This window comes from Chiloscyllium plagiosum, chromosome 37, assembly GCF_004010195.1.
Source record: "Chiloscyllium plagiosum isolate BGI_BamShark_2017 chromosome 37, ASM401019v2, whole genome shotgun sequence".
Taxonomy (NCBI): Eukaryota; Metazoa; Chordata; class Chondrichthyes; order Orectolobiformes; family Hemiscylliidae; genus Chiloscyllium; species Chiloscyllium plagiosum.
This window is the reverse complement of record NC_057746.1, coordinates 24,446,482-24,450,490: the sequence shown is the minus strand read 5'-3', so window position 1 is coordinate 24,450,490 and position 4,009 is coordinate 24,446,482. Positions and strand designations below refer to the sequence as shown.

Below are 4,009 nucleotides of genomic sequence, written 5' to 3'. Positions count from 1 at the left end.
AGAGAGAAAGAGAGGGAGGGAGGGAGGGAGGTAGAGAGACAGGGGAGATAGAGAGAGAGACAGACAGAGAGAGAGAGAGAGACAAGAAGAGAGGTAGAGAAAAAAAGAGACAGTTATAGAGGAAGGGGTATAGAGAGAGAGAGAGAAAAAAAAAGAGAAGAGAGAGAGGGGTAAAGAGAGAGAGACAAAAAAGGTCATTGAGCCATTATACTGCAATCACAAATGTCATATTTGTACACGGGGTGCTGTAATCGAAATGGCTGTTAGCATTGCTTCGATGGGCCAAATCGCCTCTTCCTCTGCCTGATGTCCCAGCTCTAAGTTTCAGAAACAAATTATGGTCACAGGGAGAGAGGATCGCATCTTCAGGGCCATGGTGACGGACAGAGAGCCATGGAGTCTGAGTGGGCCATGGGCCCAAGGCACTAGCGCCAACAGGATGGGTGAAATGGACCAGGTATTGTGATATATTTACTCCCAGGGGCTGTTGCTCGAGGTGTGGTGGAGGGGCAGTTGGGAGATGGAAGCGGGCAAAATTCCAAAACAATGCCGCGGGGTATCACACCAAGAGCGTGGGTGAGGCCAAATGTGAGTCTGGCTGTGAGACACACTCCCTCAGGGCACTGCACTGGAGCGCTGGCCTTGAATCACGTGCTCACATCCCTGGAGTGGGACTTGAGACCTTCCCTGGTTTGGAGGGGACAGTCCTGTCCACTGAGCTGTGCAAGGTGCGATATATGAAAGATGAGCAGCAAACAGGGTGCTGGGCAGGAAAAGGAGACAGGAAATGGTGACACAGAAGACGGTCTGATAATGGCACAGATAGCGAGGCTGGGTCATTCCACTATTTCAACTTACAGACCCAGAGGGTCAGAAGTCTAAGGATACGGGGCAGCCCATTGACAACAGAGATGGGGAGAAATGTCTTTACCCAGTTAGTGGGCAAGCCTGTGGAATTCCTACCACACAAAGCATGGAGGCCAAAGCATTGAATGCTTTCAAGAAGGAGTTGGATATCGTTCTTAGGGCTAAAGGGTTCAAAGGGTAAGGGGGGAGACGGTGGGAACAGGGGACTCAGTTCAATGACTAACCGTGACCCTATTGAACGGCAGAGCTGCCGTGAAGGGCCGAATGGCCTGCCCCTGTTTTCTGTCATTCGGGCGCAACAGGGCAACCTGAATGGGGGCCTGACACCAGGCTATCCCAGCCAGCCCCTCACCCTGCAGCACACCCCCACCCTTAATCCCCGCAGTAGCCCAGGGGTGGGTGAAGCCCAGGATGTTTCTCCACCACCTTCCCACCAGGCCGGGGAAGTGTGGTGGGGAAACAGCCAGAAACCAACGTCACAGCCGCTACCCCTAAGCCGAGTGAGGGGCTGTCCTCCCCGCTGTGGTCCAATTATCCAACTGGTGGTACTTAACGCACAATAACCGCTCACTCCAGCTCACGGGAATCTGCTGTACGCAGATATCACCCTCTCGACTTATACCTTGCAATAGGAGGACAGGTTTTGGCGGGGGCGAGGTGTTCAGGAGGTGAGTTACACGCCCAGGAATTCCCAGCTGCTGCAGTCACCATATTGATACTGTGGTTCGGTTCTGGTTAATACTGATCACCATGACCTTTACAGCCGGGAACGCAGTGCGAGATTTGCCAATGCGGGTCAATCCAGGGAAAGCTGTCTGGTTGGTGATGGTCACTGCCTGGTAATATAGTGCTACGAATGTATTTGCTTAAGGGGTCATCAGCATTTACCTCCCGTCCCTATTTGCCCTTGACAAGGTGGTGGTCAGCTGTCTTCTTGAACTGCTGTGTCCACGGACAATGTGACAAAGGAGGGAATTCGTGGATTTTGACCCAGCGACAGTGAAGGAATGCTGAGATATTTTCAGGTCAGGATGGTGAGTGGCTTGGAGGGGAACTTGAAGGTGCTGGTATTCCCATGTACCTGCTGCCCTTGTCCTTCTAGATGGAAGTGGTCATGGATTTGGAAGGTGCTGTCTGAGGATCTTTGGTGAATTCCTGTAGTACGCACTGCTGCTGCTACTGAGCGTCAGTGGTGGGGGGAGTGGATGCTTGTGGATCAAGCGGGGGCTGCTTTGTCCTGGATGGTGTCGAGCTCCTCGAGTGTTGTTGGAGCTGCACTCATCCAGGGCAAGTGTGGAATACAACTCTCACACGCTTGAATTGTGCCTTGTATGTGGTGGACAGACTTTGGGGAGTCAAGAGGTGAGTTACTCACTGCAGAGCTCTCAACCACTGAGCTTCTCAACCATTGACCTGATCTTGGACAGTGTTTAAATAGTGAGTCCAGTTCTGGTCAATGAGAACCCCCAGTATGTGGGAGTCAGTGATGGTAACGCCACTGAATGTCAAGGGGTAATGGTTAGATTGGTCTCCTCCTGGTGGTCATTCCCCAGCACATTTATTACTTGCCATTTGACAGCCCCAGCTGGGGATATTGCCCAGATCTTGTTGCACTTGGATGTGGACTGCTTCAGTATCTGAGAAGTCATGAATGGTGCTGAGCATTGTGCAATCATTGGCGAACATCCCCACTTAGGATGGAGGGGAGGCCATGGTTGAAGCAGCTACCCTGAGAAACTCCTGCAGAGACGTTCTGTTTAATGTCAACGTCAGACCTTGTGGCTCATTTGCACCAATCCAAGGGCTCCACCCGTGTCTCTCAGAGTCCAATGGAACGTGCTCGTTGGCCTCTAACAGTACTCCCTCATTGGGGCACACAAAGCCCATTGGCCGAAACCCAACATGATGAGGAGAAACATCTGGAGGGAGTAAGATTCCTCGATCATCAGTGAAATGTAAAGATATTAGACGGTGCACCTACCTCTCGGTACTCTCCCTGATGGCACACGTGTTGGCACTGCCTCGGCAGCCTTGGTAAGACTGGCTGGGGCTGGAGGGGCTCGCGACCACGTTCTGCAGGCACAAAGAACACTGACTGTCACCTCCCCCCCCTGATCTCCAACACCCTCCCAGAGCCCAGCCTCTGAACCCTGGGCAAAGACACGTTCCGGAGGCTGGAGGGAGTCCAAACCGAGCTCAGTCTGTGGTGACTCCCACTCCCACCACAACACGCATCGGTCACTCCCTCAAACCAGACACCATTCCCAGAGAGTCAGAGTGAACACAGGAAACCACACCTGGAATGGACAGGGAGGGAAACGTGGAACGCTCTCCAATCAATGGCTACAGAGGCTGACTTCTTCATAGAATCCCCAGTGTGAAAGCAGACCATTCGGCCCATTGAGTCCATAGCAACCCTCTGAACAGCATCCTACCCAGACCCATTCCCCCCACCCCCCCCTACATTACCCCTGTTATCCCACATTTCCCATGGCTAACCCACTTAGGCTGCACATCCTTAAACACTATGGGGTATTTTAGCGTGGCCAATCCACCCTGATTTGCACATCTTTGGATTGTGGGTTGAAACCGGAGCACCCGGAGGAAACCCACACAGACACGGGAAGAATGTGCAAACTCCACACAGACAGTCGCCCGAGGCTGGAATCGAACCTGGGACCCTGGCGCTGTCAGTGCCAACCACTGAGCCACCTAAAGTTTTCAAGACAAACATCAACTGATTTTTTTATCCTGTTGTTGGCAAAGGGGACCGAGGGACATGAAGTGGAACTGGGCAAGTTACAGATCAGCCAGAATCCCAGAGATTTTATTGGTACGTGCCCTCAAGTCTAGGAATACAAGGGTGCAGTGAAAAGGGGACAGGATCACCACTCGCTGGTGCAGTCATGGGTTACAAAAGCAGAATTTAACAAAAGGACAACAGGAGAAATAAAAGTAACAGAAACAAAAGGGAAGAAAAAATTTCCAGATCTTCTCAAAAAAAGGAGAATGGAACACTCCGTCAGCCAGCCAGTCTCGCATCAATTGCCAGGAACACCCACATTTCCGCTGCTGCCATCAACTCAGAGCCGGGATTGTGGGAGGGATGGAGGGTTTGGTGTTTGGGGGGGGGGGGGGGGGA

At 52.2% G+C, this 4,009-nt stretch overlaps 1 protein-coding gene across 1 annotated transcript in view; it reads right to left on the bottom strand.

Annotated features, from left to right (window-relative positions):
* Positions 1 to 3,292, bottom strand: part of LOC122541388 (metal-response element-binding transcription factor 2-like) — a 9,976-nt gene extending 6,684 nt beyond the window's left edge. Inside the window, exon 1 of the mRNA XM_043678118.1 lies at positions 2,849 to 3,292. The gene's annotated coding sequence lies outside the window, so the exon portion shown is untranslated. The remainder of the gene's footprint in view (positions 1 to 2,848) is intronic.
* Between the last annotated feature and the right edge of the window lie 717 nt (positions 3,293 to 4,009).